We start from the raw sequence: 8,604 nt of genomic DNA, 5'->3' as shown, positions 1-8,604 counted from the left end.
TCCAATCTACCTGTTAACTGACCCTCCCCCCATTTCCTAAGTATGTATTCTGATACTATTTCTGGGTTGCTGCATTTTTCATAAGTAATACACATTTTAAGTCATGTACACACACCTGTAATCCCAACACTCCAGTCACAAAGGCAGGAAGATTACCACAAATTTAGGTGGCTGGAGCTGTAGTTTCTTTCTTTTTTTTTTTTGTTTTAAGTAAGTATTAGAAGAACTAACTGAATTTTAAATCTCTAGGACAGTTCCAAGAATGTTTTAGGACTAATACTACATATGCATTGAGTATCTATGTTTCAGTTAAAATGCAGAAGCCTGGGAATCTCTGAGATAAAAGGATTTAATAAGCTGTTATATCTGCTAGCCAGAAACCAGGCTCAGGGTCCCATGCCTATGGTCCGGATGCTTCAGGGGCAAAGCAGGAAATCATTTGGACCCAGGAGTCCAAGACCAGCCTGAACAACAGTTTGAGAGAGGCCAATCAAGGGGAAACAAAACAGATGTCACCAATAAAAGGCCCAGGGCCCAGGATACATTTCCAAAACCTACCCACACTGATAAGTAGATCTGGAAAGCCTGTGTACTATGCCACACAAAGAATCCTCTTCAGTGTTTAGAGAGATGGCTGAGTGTTGTGGAATAATCCTTTTGTTCACTGTAAAGATTTGTCACTCAAGGCTGGGCGGTGGGGGCGCATGCCTTTAATCCCAGCACTTGGGAGGCAGAGGCAGGAGGATCTCTGTGAGTTTGAGGCTGGCCTGGACTACAGAGTGAGTTTCAGTAGAGGTGTGAAGCTACACAGAGAAACCCTGTCTCGAAAAGCCATGCCTGTCAGAATGGCTATGATCAAAACCACTAATGACAGTCAGTGTTGGAGAGGATGCAGAGCAAAGGAAACACTCCTCCACTGGTGGTGGGAATGCAAACTTGTACAACTGTGGTGGTATTGTGTTCCCCAAAATATTGTACACCCTAATAAGTTTATCTGGGGTCAGAAAACAGACAGCCGCTAGAACAAAGCCAAAACTGGTGGCTAGAAAATGGGTCAGAGCAAGCCATAGCAGAAGTTGGGCGGTGGTAGTGTATGCTTTTAATTCCAGCACTTGGGAGGCAGAGCTAGGCGGATCTCTGTGTGTTCAAGGACACATTGGAAACAGCCAAGCTTGGTCACACACACCTTTAATCCCAGAAATCCAGCCTTTAATCCCAGGGAGTGATGGCAGAAAGTAGAAAGATACATAAGGCATGAAGACCAGAAACTAGCAGCATTTGGCTGGTTAAGCATTTGGCTGGTTAAGCTTTTAGGCTTTGGAGCAGCACAGTTCAGCTGAGATTCATTTGGATGAGGACTCAGAAGTTTGCAGTCTGAGGAAACAAGACCAGCTGAGGAACTGGCGAGGTGAGGTAGTTGTGGCTTGTTCTGCTTCTCTGATCTTCCAGCATTCACCCCAATAACTGGTCTCAGGTTTGTTTTTATTAATAAGACTCTTTAAGATTCATGCTACATACAACCACTGTGGAAATCAGTATGGTGGTTTCTCAGAAAATTGGAAATCGATCTACCTCAAGACCCAGCCATACCACTCTTGGGCAAATACCCAAGGAATGCTCAATCATACCACAAAGATACATGCTCACCTATGTTCATAGCAGCACTATTTGTAATAGCTAGAACCTGGAAATAACCTAGATGCCCATCAACTGAAGACTGGATTAAGAAAATGTGGTACATATACACAATGGAGTACTACTCAGAAGAGAAAAACAAATGATATCATGAGGTTTGCAGGTAAATGGATGGAACTAGAAAATACCATCCTGAGTGAGGTAACCCAAACCCAGGACAAACATGGTATGTACTAACTCATAAGTGGATTTTAGATATAAAGCAAAGAACAATCAGACTGCAACCCACAGAACCAGAGAGGCTATATAGCAGGGGGGACCCTATGATGACTATGGCTTATAATAAGTTTTGGTTTTACTCAATTACTGGGCAAACCTCAATGAAACATTTTACTATTAGGATAAGAATTTATACTGTATCAAGCTGACAATAGAATAATTAATTAATTAATTAATTATTTAAAAGATCTGTCACTCAAATTTGTTTAATAAAAAGCTGACTGGCTGGTAGCCAGGCAGGAATATAGGCTAGACAACAAAACTAAGGATGTACGATGAAGAAGAACAGAGTCTGGAGCCCTGAGCAGACACAGAGAGAAGCAAGATAGGCATGCTTCTGGGAAAAGGTACCAAGCCATGTGGCAAAGCATAGATAAGAAATACAGGTTAATTTAAAATGTAAGAGTTAGCTAGTAACAAGCCTGAGCTATTGGCTGATCATTTACAGTTAATATTAAGTTCCTGTGTAATTATTTGAAAGCTACTGCAACACAGGAAAACTCTGTCTACACGTGAGTAACTAAGAGCACCTGTTATCCTTGCAAAAGACTCGGGTTCAGTTCCCAGCGTCTCAGGGGAGGCCTCTGGAGGGTGTTGCCTGGCTCTTACTTGCCACTAAGCTTTTCCTCTCAGTCTGCTGTTGTGTGAACAGCAAGGCCACTTGATCTAGCCACTATGAGCTAAAAGGAGCCTTCCCTCTTTGAGGTGGTCCTGTGTGGTATATTTTCACAGCAGCACTAAAGTAATGAATATAGTCTGGCAATATAGCCCTGGCTGCTTTAACCAGCCAGGCCCTGCATCCCTGGCCCCACAGACCCCAAAAGAGTACTGATAACTGGGGAACAAGATTCAAAACCTGGGGCAGTGTGGCAGTGCAATCCTAGCACTTGGGAGGCAGAGGCAGGCAGATCTCCGAGTTGGAGGACAGCCTGGTCTACACGGTGAGTTCCAGGACAGCTAGGGCTACCCAAAGAAACCTTGTCTCAAAAAAGAAAAAGAAAGAAAGAAAAGGAAGAAAAAGAAAAAGAAAAAGAAAGAGAAAGGAAGAAAAATCAAAACCTGAACATGTCTGATTCAAACCACAAAGAGCCCTTGTCTTAAAACAAACAAAAAACAAAGTAAAACAAAACAAACAATAAAAAAAAAAAACCCAGGATAACTGCTCCCTGATAATGTAGCCATTATAGTTTTGCTGATTTCTGTATCTAACGGATGCGCCGAAGCAATAAAACCAACTGCATGGTTTTCTGTATAGCCCACTTATGCAGAGGGACTGAGGCTGGCCTGCAGAGAAGCCAGTCTTCATAAAACTTCATGAACCCACTGTACTTGCTCTAGGCGACGACTACACTCAGAATTAGCGGGCGCTGGCCTAGACTTCAAAGGCGTCGTACGGGTTTGCTTTTGTTTTGCTTTTCAAATGGACAGCTGACATGATTTAGATTTAAGTCAGGGAAGTTTCATGTATCCAACTTCAAGGATAATGGCGAAGTTCTCAAGTGAGATTCTAGGAAGACAAACTCGGAATAACTTTAATCCTGGCTATCACGGACATTATTTTATTCAAGGGATGTTTGTTCCAAAGCGAGGTATCTCCTGCCAAAACCAAGACTGGAAAAAATGGAGGGACCAGTTCAGGAAAGTGTCATGAGACCGTTAATGTCGACATAACACCAAAGTAAGGGCCCAATTTTCCCAGCATGTATCTCACTTAGCGCCAGCAATTCTCATCAGCTTCCAAGGGAGAGATGTGCACCCACAGCCCCGAGTTTGCAGTACCCAGGCTCACTCAGCAGGAATGCAGGCTGTAAATGATGAAAGCGGGCTTCACTTTCTTTTTAGACAAATCAACCCAGCTGGATTTGGAACTGTTCGTTCTTGGAAATAATCAAAAGTCCCTTCTCATATCAAATCCACTTGGTTTGATTTCACACATCAGTCCTGCTGCTTACCTAAGAACAGGCATAGTTTAGCTTTATAGGCTGATGCATGATGCAATGTATGACATAGCCCTCATGTCGCCTGAGTACCTCGCCAAAATTAATTTTGGTGGTAATTTTGTGCACAGCAAGGGGAACAGAAGCAGGAGGGATAATTTCATGTTTGCTGTTCAACAATTTTTAAAAGTACATATTTATTTCTGTTTATAAGTAGTGCTTTTCAGCTTTAATTTGATACTTTACTACCAGGTAAAATTATCTTTTAATGTAATTACTTTTATGTAATAATTATGATCTTGAAAGTCTGCAAAGTGATTAAAGGGCATTTTCTAAGAGATAGATTTCTGGATTTAAATCACACAATTTTTCTGCTTATGGTTTTTGCATTAGACCTAGTTTATTATTATCATTATTAGTATTCCTGTTATTAAATACTTACAAAGTGGCACATATAGCATTAGACTTTTGCCACTACGTAAGACTTTGAAAGGTCAATTGGAGAAGTTGATACAGTCGGCCCCTCTCCCCATCTCTCAGCATGCTGGTTTTGACTCACTCTAGCATGTTCTCCACAGCAGCACCTGGGCCCATTTAGCAAAGATTTCAGTACAAATCACTCTGAATTGAATAGACATCTCTAAGAAGCATTACAATTGTTGCAATATTTTTAGAAACTGAAACAAGGAAATAAACAACTTCAGTAAAAGTGATTTAAATAACAAATAACGTGTCTTTATAAACAGCTTATCTCCTTGAGAACAAAGAATAAACAAGGAGACAAGAGTTTTTTTTTTTTTCCCTTCCACTATTAAAGCAGATCACAATATGAATGGGTGAAATGTCATGAATAATTGGAGAAAATCACAGAGTAATCTTCCACAAAAACATCTGATTTATTTAAATTGTCACTGTTTGTCTTATTAGAACCTTTATTTAACCTTGTTACCCACAATGCAGTATTCAAGTTGGTTTATCAAAAAATTACTTTGAAACTAACCACATTTAGAGAATTTTGACTTTCTTAAATGCAAACTATGGTGAGATAAACCTTTAAGGACACTACTTGAAGGTCTCAGTAACTGGGACTGCATTCAGTCAATGTGCTTTTGAAAACTCAAATCACGGGTAAATCAATCAATGTATTCAAATGTTCCATCAGGTTTAAGGTCAGGTTTGTTAATCAAAATAAGGCATCACTGTTTCCCTATGGTTCAGTTAAGCTCTGTCTTCTTCTTAGGACCCTACCAAACCCCACCAAGGTCAATCCCCACCGTGGCAGACCAGGCCTCAACTGAAAGCCATAGTCTCTGCATGCACATAACCCCATTTTCTTGTTGGCTTCTATATGGATCTCAGGAGTCTGACTCTGTTCCAAACATTGCCAAACACTCCCAGAGTAATAACTCTTTTGGTATTCTGGGAAGTAGTACTGTTAGCATCCCTATTTTTATGTATTTAGTTATTTAATGTATGTGTTCATGTGTGTGTGCATTTGCATGTGGATACCAGAGTCAACACTGGGTGCCATTTTTTTCTTTTTTCTTTTTAATGTGTGTGTGTTTTGCTTGCATGTATGTATCTGTATCATGTACATGCCTGATGCCCAAAATGGCCAGAAGAGTAGGTCACATACCCTGGAATTGAAGTTAACTAGTTAACTAGTTAATTGTGGGCTGCATTGTGGGAACCAAGCCCAGGTCCTCTGCAAGAACAGCCAAGTGCTCTTAACTGCTGAGCCATCTCTCCAGCCCTGTTCCTTTTATTAAATTTAGTTGTGTATGTGAATATGAATGCACACTGAGGTTGAAAGGCAACTTAAAGGAGACAGTTCTCTCCATGCATGCCACCATGTAGGTCCCAGGGATCCAATTCAGGTCTTCAGACTTAGAGGGCAAAGCCTTTTCCTGCTAAGCCATATCTTTTTTTTTTTTTAAGCTGAGGATCGAACCCAGGGCCCTGTGCTTGCTAGTCAAGTGCTCTACTACTGAGCTAAATCTCCAACCTGCCATATCTTTTTTGTTGTTGTTGTTTTGTTTTTGTTTTTCGAGACAGGGTTTCTCTGTAGCTTTGGAGCCTGTCCTGGACTAGCTCTGTAGCCATATCTTGGTCCTGGGTGTCTTCAATCAATTTCCACCTTCCTTTTTGAGACAGTTTCCCATTGAACCTGGAGTTCACAGGTTAGATAGACAGGCTGGTCAACACCCCTCAGAACCTCCTGCTGGGGGATGTCTTTTTGTATGCTGTGAATATATGGTGTTCCCATTGGTTAATAAATAAGCTGCTTTGATCTGTGGCAAGGCAGCTTAGAGGCAGGCAGGGAAATCCAAGGAGAGAGACAGGAAAGAGAAAGGCAGAGTCTGGAGAGTCCTCAGCCCCTACCAAAGGAGCATCAAGATGCCAGCAGACCGATAATGCCATGGCCACATGGCGTGGTAATTTATAGATTAATAGAAATAGGTTAAGTTATAAGAGCTAGCTAACAAGAGGCCTACCATAGGCCATATAATTGCTAATTAATATTAAGTCTCTGAATGATTATTTTGTAAGCGGCTGAGGGACTGTGGGCTGAGTGGACCAGAGGAATGCAGGACTGCAGGGCAGGGCCTGGTAGGATCTGAGAAAACTTACAGTTACAGTATCCTGTTAGGGGTTACAGGTGTGCTCTACCATGTATGGCTTTTATGTGGATGCTGCGGATTAAACTGAGTCCTCATGCTTAAGAAGCAAGCACTTGACCAGCCTAGCTATGTTCAGGCCCATTTGTTTGTTAGTTTATTTGCTTACTTACTGAAGAACCAAAATACCCCCATTTCAAGCAAGCCTCTCACCCCAGCTTGAAATAGGCCTGAGTTTTGAAATTCTCAGAGCTGCTGACGTAGGTCCCAGGAAATCAAAAGCACAAAGTCAGGATGTTTGAAGAACTATCTGGTAGCAATTGATTAACCACAGAATGCCCCAATGCCAGAGGTAGTCTATAAAGTTTGACAGACAACCTGTCAAAACTGCAAAGTAAGATAACACAGAAATTCTGGAAAGCCCCTAAAACTTGAGTCAATCAGAATTGTACCTGGACTAGCACCCCTAACTGAAGTAACCTTTTGATTTTTGCCTTTAAAACCTGAGCTTGCAGAGAGGTGGGCACCTCCTCTAGCCTCTGCTGTCCCTTCCGTGTGGCTTGAACTGCTCCAATAAATCTTGCTTTTGCATTTCTGTGAGTTCATGTCTCTGGTGGTCTCTTGTGGGGGGTCTCACTTCCAGGGCACAACACTTATTTATCTATCTATTTATGCATGGGTCAGGGTTTTGCTATTGTAGCTGTTGCTGGCCTCAAACTTACTACTACAATGTAGGCTGGCCTTATGCTCACAGCGGTCCTCCTGTCACAGCCTCCTAAATGCTGTGATTGCAGGCTTGCAGCACCATGCCCTGCTTTGTATCCCCACTTTTGAGACAGGGTTTCTCTGTGTAGCCCTGGCTATCCTGAAGCTCACTCTGTAGACCAGGCTGGCCTTGAACTCACAGAGATCTGCCTGCCTCTGCTTCCTGAGTGCTGGGATTGAAGGCGTGTGCCACCTCTGTCAGGCTATCCTCATTTGATATGTGAAGAAATGGAGACTCACCCTGGCATGGGGTTACAAGTCTCTAATCCTCTAATCCCAGCACTTCAGAGGCAGAGGCAAGAGCATCACAAACTGGAGACCAACCTAGGCTATGTGGTACTTTCTAGACCAGCTTGAGCTGTAAACGGGACTCTGTTTTTAAAAAAGGGAAAGAGAGAAGGAGTTTCAGAGGGAGAAAGGGAGGGAGAGCAAAGGAGGCAAGGCCAGCAATAATGTGCCTAATGTTAGCGCCCGCTTCTTCTATCGAGCCTAGACTAAATAGAATTTTATTTGCGTATAGTGTTACCTCTATCATAAACAGACTTTTACAGAAAATATAAAATTTCAGCCATGATAAACTTACAATACAAAACCCAAAAATACTAGAATTGGAACTTGTAAATCATGCTAGGGTTATGGGCCATGGACTGGAGCTAACACAGGAACAAGACAGAGCAGAACCCTGTGCATCGTAACAGTAGCCAAACTGAAGTACCGCGGCAGGGTGAGAGCAGGCGAGAGAGGGGAAAAACGATGCCTTAACGTCCCAATTCCGAGCAACAGAAAGACAGCACCAGGCAACAGATGTAAATAATGGGACGCAGCAGTGGTGACGCACACCTCTAGTTCCAGCACTTGGGAGGTGGCGGAGGGCAACTCTGTGTGAGTTACAGGCCAGCCTGGTCTACAGAGCAAGTGGAGGAGAGCGGGATTACACAGAGAAACCCTGTCTCAAGAAACCAAAGGAAAACAAATGTAAATACTGGGACTCACTTGAGGAGAAGTAGATGAGAATGATTTTGAATGAATTTAATTAGTGGTACAACAAGCGGAAATCACATATAGGTGCCTGTGTGAATGTGCGGCCCACTGAGTGGCCACTGTTTTTCCATTTTTAATTATAGCACTTTCCATCATACATACAGCATACACAATGACAATCATAATAAATTAAGTTAAATTAAACAAAAAAAAAAAAAAAAAAAAAAACTCTTAACTGGGCTGGAGATGTAGCTCATCGGTAGAGTGCTTGTCTAACTTGTCCAAGGTTCCTGGCTTGATCCTCAGCTCCACAGAAGCAGCAAACAAACAAAACGTTTGAATAGTTGTCCCTGGTTAGCCATAGGGAAAGACATTCCCAGGCACACAGG

This window comes from Onychomys torridus, chromosome 19 (assembly GCF_903995425.1).
Source record: "Onychomys torridus chromosome 19, mOncTor1.1, whole genome shotgun sequence".
In the NCBI taxonomy this organism is placed as follows: Eukaryota; Metazoa; Chordata; class Mammalia; order Rodentia; family Cricetidae; genus Onychomys; species Onychomys torridus.
Note: the sequence above shows the minus strand (reverse complement) of the source record.